The sequence below is a fragment of the Caloenas nicobarica genome, chromosome 15, assembly GCF_036013445.1.
Source record: "Caloenas nicobarica isolate bCalNic1 chromosome 15, bCalNic1.hap1, whole genome shotgun sequence".
NCBI classification, from domain to species: domain Eukaryota; kingdom Metazoa; phylum Chordata; class Aves; order Columbiformes; family Columbidae; genus Caloenas; species Caloenas nicobarica.
In genome coordinates this window covers 12,819,829-12,828,754 of record NC_088259.1, presented here as the reverse complement: position 1 = coordinate 12,828,754, position 8,926 = coordinate 12,819,829, and the positions used below count along the sequence as shown (strand labels likewise).

At 38.6% G+C, this 8,926-nt stretch overlaps 1 protein-coding gene across 3 annotated transcripts in view; it reads left to right on the top strand.

Moving 5' to 3' along the window:
• Positions 1-4,760, top strand: part of GNAS (GNAS complex locus) — a 152,323-nt gene extending 147,563 nt beyond the window's left edge. For 2 of the 3 annotated variants that reach the window (XM_065645348.1, XM_065645349.1), the window contains exon 12: positions 1-3,290. This exon is cut by the window's left edge and continues 2,087 nt beyond it. The gene's annotated coding sequence lies outside the window, so the exon portion shown is untranslated. Of the gene's footprint in view, positions 3,291-4,399 lie in introns of those variants that run through there. The other variant, XR_010607028.1, reaches the window with a different exon arrangement.
• Positions 4,761-8,926: the final 4,166 nt, after the last annotated feature.

Here is an 8,926-nt window from a genome sequence, read left to right as displayed (position 1 = left end):
ACCCAAACACCAAAATCCTTGCCTCTCTGCCTTTCCCACTAGCTTCTCTCCACCCATCAGACTGTGTTCACTTTCTTTTCTGGGAAGAGGTCCAGTTTAAATTAAAATTAGGCTGTGGTCAGTGATGTCTGTGCAGCTGGATTTGTTTCAGGTATCAGATGCCTTTTTAACACGAAGAACTGCGACTGTTGAGAATTGTGAGTTTTCATTGCTCTTGTGGCTAAACTTTTAAATGACAATCACCGAGGCCATTTTTGTGTGAAGAGCTGGGACTTGATGGAGTTACTGTCCCATCTCTCTTAATTCAAAATTACTAGTGATCTTTCGGAAGATACTAAATCACCTAAAAATTTTAGCTGCAGTTGCTGCTCATTGTTGAAAAATGATCTTTCCTGTTCACACGTTTAGAAAGTTGCCACCTAAACTTTGTAGAACTGCAGGAAAACATGACCAAAAATAGCCCTCTATGATTTAAGAATGTATCCAGTGCCTGTAGGTTAAGGGCTGGTGTTTCCACTAGGTAAAAAATGGGGCACACGTAGTGGAAAGGAAATTAATTGCGAGCCTTAATTTTAGTTACTGGAGCCAAAATCTTTAATTTAGTGCCAACCCTTATCTTTTTAAGCCTAGGAGGAGTTGGTGTAAACACCAAATTTACACATGGAGAAAACCTGTAGCGGTGTGAGGAATGTAATCTCTAATCTGAGAGTAACAAAGCAGCTCCATTTAAAAAAATAAGTTTCTTCATCTGATAATGAGAAGGATACATAATGAGCTATGTAAGACAGCAACAGTTTAAGAAACCTAAAGCTTTATATGAACAGAAATGTTTAGGGGATGCTTTTTTGTTGTTGTTAAGTGAGGAAAAAGGCAATTGTTTTGAATATGGTTGAGTTGTACAAGTATGGAGCGTGTGTGTGTCTTAATGTCTCAGTATTGCCTTTGTTAGTCTCTTTATTAGTCCATGCAGTTTGGTGGCCTGGTAAATGCAAGTCTTATTTTTAACAGCTTTTTTTTTTTAAATACAAAACCATAAAGCTTTAATGCTTGCTATTTAATAATTAACTGCGTTTTCTTCTGTCTCTAATTTAGTGGCCATAATTTGCAGTTAATTGAACCATTCCAACCTAATGCTTACCCATATTTCCTAGTTTTGTTTTATTTATTTATTTGAACTTCTTGTTTTCATGATCGAGGACTTTCACTTCTGTCTCATTCATCTGTTTGGAAACTTCTGACCTTGCAGCCAAAACGTAACTCATCCTACTCAGTATTCGTCGTGATGCTGAAGTGTAAGATACCTGCAAATGTAAACACTACCACTTTGATTAATAAAAGCAAGTACAGTGTTTTAGGGCACATTCGCATCACTAGAGTTGAGGTTGTGTCAGTATTTCCATTATAAACCCATAGAGGGTCTATATCTTGGCACTAAATCGCCCTAAGCTAAATCTTTGCCATACAAGGCGTCTGGTCAAGCATGATTTGGTGGGTTGTTTTTTAAACAGTTTCCAATACAAACTCTTGTTTCTGTTTTAAGTTTTGTTGGATGGGGGTTGGTTAAAAAAATATATATATATACCACCACCAACAAAAACAACAAACCTGGTTCAAGATTGGTTTTGGCACTTCTGTAACTCAGAAATTGTTTTGATTTTAAAACATAACCTTTGGCAAGCCAGAAACCTACAATATGGTCTGATCATTTTGGGTATTTTGTAAAAATAATAATAAATCGTAGAGATGTTGTGGTTTCAAAATCAGCTACTGTGCATTTGCAGTAACTTATTTCAACCCAAGAATTTTTAGTAATTTGTACATCAGAACACATACTCAGCAGCCAGTGTGATGCAGCAAAATAGTAATAACTGCTGAAGGGTTGTGGGTTTTTTAATAATGTGGAGATGTAAATCCACTATGGACTGAAAAAAGATTCAGCTGGTTCCAAAAGCATCAAAAACTGCCCTCTCAGAGGATGAAACTGAAGCTCTGTAAGTTGTTAGGAACAGATTTTGACGGAAAAGCATCTGAAGGCACACTGAATCAGTTGTCATGGACAGGAGCCCTGCAGGCTTGTCTTCATTTATCTAAAAACTCTTTTGAATCTTGGCATTGAGGACAGGATTTAACTTAGAGTATGTCATTGACTCCAGAGGAACTGAAGCTAATTCTTTTCCAGTGTGTTGCACATAATTGATACCTGCAGGATGATTTTCTTTTACCAGTAAATCTATGCACAGAAATATTAATGTTCATCACTTTAGAATCTGAGCACCTTGTAATTAGTTGTGGCGCAATATTCCTGTAAATGGTGTAGGATGTTTTGTATTGTATCCTGTTTTCCAATGTCAAAAAATGTGTACCAGGAAAAACAAAAGATAAAACACGATTACAGAGGAAATCAACCACCGATCTGGAGATAGACCCCACACAGCTGAGAACCGGTCCAGTGCCTTAGTGAAAATGCTGTTGGTGATTGGTGCTATACAAATGTCTAAGATTAATAAGGTTGTTATAAAATTATGTAACTTATTCTGGAAGAGAGTAAGTTCTCTTCTTTCCCCAACTGTATCTAATATGCTATGTGTATTTCTGACAACGCCGGCACTCAAAAGACCTCTTCCATGGAAGTAAATGATAAAATTCCTAACTATAAAAGCAGGATCAAGGCCATAGATTGTTATCGGGGGAATGTCACACAGAAACAGGTCCTCATCCCTAAAATACATGTTGAGTTTACGTAACAGTGCTGTCCAAAACCAAAACTGTACCCTTCTTCCTCAGCTTAATAGTTCTGAAAATTCATCCATTGGGAAAAAGTCTTTCTGTGCTATTACAAACTTTGAAGTGTCTTTGTAAATAAAATAAGCTACCAAGGGGATTTCTGAAGCTCTGCTGGTGAAAGCTGTTACACTGAAAGATCTCTCTGGTGACTGACAAGATAGAAATTCCAGGAGTGAACCTATTTCGATGCTGGTCATAACCAGTTAGTTGAATACTGTGAGTGGATGTGTTTCAGTGACTAGGTAGGTAAACTGCTCTAGAGTATTTTGCTGTATTGCAGAGATGGCTAAAATTTCAGCCATGAGTAGTGGCTTCATAATTGTTTTCAACCCTGAGTCTCATCTTATTAAAAGTTATAACTGTTTTTTACAATGTCTACTTTTAATGTACTGAGCTGAGCAAAATGGGTGCAGTTTAAAGCACAAGTCTACTTGGAAAAGTAAGTTGGGGAGGAGGTGGGAAGGCAAACTAATCTTTCACTGCATTAAATTTTAAAATAATACGGTGGATTTTTTTTTTTCTAACTTCCGGGTCTTATGAACTTAGCCTGGTTCTGTGGAAAAACAGAGAGTTCTTCTGTAGGTTAACAACAGCAAGTGCTCACTGATACCTCTGCAACAACGGGTAACTGACCAAATATGTAACAGAGAATTTTCTTTTTAATAAAAATGAAACAAACAAACAAAACCAGCAAACCAGAATTTACAGGTTTTCCTAATTTTTTTCACTTAGGAAGTCTGCCTCAAAAATCTTTGTTTTAATGACAGGACAAAATAAAGCCTTTAAACATCATTCCAAATACAGAGAGAATTCTATGTTTTTGAAGGAGAACACCAGGAGAACATGCTGACATTAGGGGGTTTTATGTAACATGACATGCTTTCCTAAGACTGGGTACCAGTAGACAAAAATAAGCAAATTCAAAATTAAAATGTGAATGTATATCTTCATTTTAATTTACCCAGTTGTTTTATTAAATGACTTGGCTAATACTTTTTTTTTTTTTTTTAATACACTACTAAAGTTTGCAGAAAGAACAAGATTAGGACAGATGTAGTGATGTTGGGAATTCTCTCAGTTCTGTTATGCAAACTTGATGTTTTTTGGCTGTGAATTTTATGTGAATTATTAATAGTGAAGTATAGTGGTTCTATTTGTAGTTTTCCAGTATTTTATATGATTTCAGAGTTCTATTATTCTTGTAACTAAAATAGCTAGAGTGCCAACAGAGATCAGGCAGAGAAAGGAGCTGCTGTACAAGGGTTGTGACTGTAAAGCTACTTGAAAAGGGGGCCCATTCTAGTTCTTTTTCACTACATGATCAGTTTTCCGTTGGCAGGATCAGAAGAGCTTCCATAAAAAGACAAATGAAGGAGTCAAGTGATAGAACCAAACACATGTCTATGTAAAACCTCTAAGTATTAATGAAGGGTATTTTAAACTTGTATTCAGCTAGAACCCTAGGAGACAGCGTGTCTTTCCTGCAGTGTGTGTGCTGATTCATGTGTCTCAGTGTTTTTAATCACCACTCTTTTTCTTGAAGGCACAACATCCAAAATGAAGTAACAGATTTCATGAAATTTTTGGTGCTAACCTTGAGTTTTGTTTCCCACAGGGCAAAACTCTGCTGGGCTACAAAGGTTCATCTATGTAAGAGAGTCTGGAAGCCCAGTGCTGCCACAAGCAACGACTCTTTTTAACCTATTTGTGATTTAGAACTGGGGAGCTTACAACCAATTGTTCTGCCCACCATCGTGGCCCAAAGACTGCTGCCTTTGGATTCGGCTACTTTCTCCTGTCCTTATCCCCCCGCCTACTCTCACAGCATATATGGTTGATAAGAGAATAGAGCAGCTATGAAAGAAAGTTATGATACAACCTCACTGAAAGTTCAAAGGAGCTAGGGAAAGCTAGATAAACAAGACTCCTAAATTCATCACCTTGGACGTCGAAAAACATATTTATGGGGGAAGTTCTTCATTCCCCAGGTAAGTGACCCAGTTTGGGATCCTCATACAAATTTTCAAGGTCAGAGAATGTATCTAAAAGGCCAGAATATCTCCAGCTAAGAAACCACAAAAAATGAACTTACTACATACGTTATAGAACTGGGAGATACTTCAGTGACATGTAAGTTTAATTACCAGTTTGCAAATCAACCGGAACTTGCTTTGAAGGAAGAAAACGTTTCCACTATAGGCGCATCTTGAAAAGTACTTGGGGCACTGTGAGGCTGTGCTTTTAAGCAATCCACAGTTTATAAACATAGGTCAAACTTTTAAAGTTGATGCTTGAAGAAGACTAGGAAGACATTATGTCGGCAGCCTAAAACCCACCTTGTTTTGTCTCAGAATACTTCTCAGTTTCGTAGCAAAGTGTCATGGTGTTCGATGTCTGGAATAATGCTGTTACCAGTACTTGAGGATCTCAAGGTACAAACAAGAATGCTCGATCTTGAGGTTCTGCTTGAGAAGGAAGAACTCTTCAGACAAAACTCATTTGCCTAACTTGATGCTGCTGTAATTTCCTACTCAATTTGAAAGTTATTACCTTATCTCTAGTTGAATGTATTGGCTGATTTGTAAAGGGCTAACAATTCTGGAATACAAATTGATGCTAAAAGAATTTGTAGAGGGCAAGGAGCAGAGGTAATTAGCATACAGAGAATGCCAAGGTGGATATTTTTTTAAACGTGAATAAAAAGCAAACAGTTTTGTTGGAAGTCTGCTCTTCTGTTTGAGATTTTTCTTTTATTCTAGGAAGGAACCAAATGAAGTTGGATAATTTCATCAGCTGTATTCAGCCCTTCTTTAGGTAGGAAATCTTGAAGCATGGTTGTTAAGTAATTTGCTCAAAATCAAGCAACAAATGTTGATAGTTGGGTAGAACTGAAACTTGAGCATTTGATATTTGGTGTATTTTTTACTCTGTTAGAAGAGTCATTCCCAACCTTTCTGAAACCAACCTTCATTTCTGTTTAAAAAGAAAAAAAAAAAAAAGGTATTTTTCCACATTTGTCTGGATCTGGCTCTTCTTCACACACATCTGCTTCCCGGGATGCCTTTACTGCTTCCTCAAAGCTTGCAGCCGAGACACCAAGGCTGACAATAGCATATTTATTTGGCTTAAAATTTTATCTTTAATACTCTCACTGCCCAACCGTGCCTCATAAAAATCTCATTAGATGGAAATTGCAATTCAAGAAACTTTTATACACAAAATGTAGTCAAATATGCATTTAGAGAAAAATTTGTTGCATTCATTTGCTGTATAATAGAATCTTTCAGGGACATTCAAGTAAATCTAGGTGCTTTTATTTACGAAAGTTTCACTGAAACTTTGAAAAACACAAATCCATGTGGGAGAACACAGTTAACCCAGGAAGACAAGCAACATTTTTTCCATTCAAAGCTGTAAAAGTTTAGTTTGCAAAATCAATTTCTGGTATATTTAGTGTTTCATCACAGTTTAAATGATACCTTGAAACTGTTGGGTTTGATGTGACTTTGTCTCTTGTTTATTGACCTTAAGTGGGGAAAGCTCGGATATTTCAGTCCTTCTGCAAAGGGCTATTGAGCAAATGTCTGGCTCTGTTACAGGTCCCTAGTTTTCTCCTCAAGGAAAGTTGCAAGTAAATGATTTGAGTGTTGTTCATTCCTCATATATAAAAAAAAAAAAGAAATTCATTTTCTGTTACTGCAATCAAAATAAAGAGATAAACATATAAAGACAAAAGAACTTCTAATTTTAAGATTCAGACACTGAAATTACTAGTATCATTAATGTGTAATACTACTGTGTCTCTCAGTTGGTGCTTTGGACTGTTCACTTTTTCTACTCAACTAAGCAGTAAGTTTCGTAGCATAATTACCATTGAAGTCCTACAAGTCCAGCTGTTGTCACCAGACAAAACTTTTACTCGCTCTGAAAATGCTTTACTGAAGCTAAGATGTACTATTTCAGGTCAAAAGCTCTGGGCACAACGAAATTCTCTGGACTGCAGATCCAAATATCCTACCCAGGAGATGCACAGCAAATTTCAGCAATGGGAAGGAAGCCTCTCCTACCTGTATGAAGACATCTGTGGTACAAAGCATATTCGCTTCAGTCTTCTGTAAAGAACTAGGATCTCCTGAGCCTCACAAAGTCTCACCTTTGTGGTTTTCCCATCCAGTCTTATTGGAATGTTAGTTAAGTTCTGGACTTGCTTTTTCTCCAATTTTAAATTTTCGGAACCTTCTGTTAGCGTAATATAATAGTTACTCTTAAATCACCTTCAGAGAACTTGTCTTACATCTTGTAACACTCAACATCATTGCAATCATTGCAAGCCAAAAAAAAAGAAGTGATGAAGCATGGGAACTGTAGAGATGTTTCTTACTTGACTCTCAGAAAACACTTTTTTTCATGGTTTGGGATAGATTAAATTCAGGTCAGATATTTTCTTAGGAGTTCTGAGTGGTTAATCACACTGTCTGTTGTGAGTACGCTATTATTTTCTCATGTCTACGAGATGGAAATTGCCCGCTAACTAAATGGAGATAAGCCAAAAACTTTTTCTCAAGGATATTTCCATTGGCCTCCAGCCTCAGTCTCTCACTTCGCTCCCAGTTCTTTCCTCATAAAAAATGGCCAGTGCTTCCATAAGCACTGCAATGTTACCTTACTGTCTTCCTGACTGCAGACAATCGAGCAACCGTCTAGCACGGTAGAGAATGTGTCCGTTGTGCCTCCACTTCAATCCATTCCTTTTATTCTGAAAAAGACTCTTTTCCTTCCTGCTGACAGAGCAAAAAGGACGTTATTCTGGGCTCACAAAAATGTTGAAGAAATGTTTTGGAAAGAGTTGCTTCACTGATGTAGGCCAGCATATAACAGCACAACTTGCACTATGCTGCAGTGCAGGTGGTGCTGTGTATTTTTTATACTGAAATTTTAAGTGCAGTAAGCCCTTTAACTAGTACAGTGACCACACTTGAGCAAGGGCTGCATCTCTTGAAGATCCTCCATCAACTTATTTCTGAACAGGGCTTTTTGGCCTTTCCTACCAAGCGATTTCACAGGCTGCATTGAAGACTAATTACTTTTTACTATTTTTCAATTAGAAACTGAGTGAGAATAAAGGATCTTTTAAATAATTAATCAGCAACGCTCTTGGCTGCCCTCCAAACCCCAGAACACACCCTCAGCCTCCCCTTTCTTACAGTTAAGCTCTTATACAACCGAAGAACGGGAGCTGATCTGAGGACAGACAAAGGGATTCTGTTCCTCTCACATGCTCGCCACATCACTCATGCCCATCTCCTTGCCTGAGGTCAGATTGTATGATCAGTTTTCATTTTAAACTTATTCCCCCTTCCTCTGTAACCCGGTCCCTCCCTTTGCTGTTGCCTGTGGGCAGCACCCAGCTCAGCCCGGGTCCTTCGGGACGCTCTCCCAGCACCCCAGGAAAGGCCGTACCGAGATCCCGAGGTGAGCACAACCACTGTGATGTTGTTCTGTGGCGAGTTTTGGGGACAGAGTTACACCAGCACTGGTCCATTAAAATCCGATCCTAAAAACCTTACCGCTTCCATTCCACCAAAGTTACCTTCCTTATTCTTTGACTTTTTTCTTTGGCTTCTTGGTTTTTTAATTCTACCGTAACATTTGATCCTTACTATCAACTTGTTTTTCTGTATCCTCTTCATGTTTCAGAAAGCGTGAGGAAACTGCTGTTATTCAACTGCAGCCAGAAAAGATCAACACATCCCATTTTTCCCCTCTTCCCTTGAAATCCCTGTCTAATTGCTGCTGCTGCACCGGGAGGCTTTGGGAGGCTTTGCAGGGTAGGGAAGATGCTTTTAAATTTCCATTGGCTTCTTTTTTCCCTCTGACTTCATTTTTCCCCTCTGACTGGATGCTGCGTTCTGCCTTGGCTCTACTGCGGTGACTGACCGGGGATGAACTGCTTAATCTGGGACAGAGGGACCCTCCACCCCCTTGGGAACCACCACCACAGGGCCAGTTTTTACGTTTCCATATTTCATTTTTATCTGCTGGCGTTCGTGGGCAGTTTCAAGCACAATTCCCCAGACTTCGCCACCGTAAGCGCCAGCTCCAGGCAGCAGCAGCAGCGCCGAGCCCTGAGGTACCGGCCGAG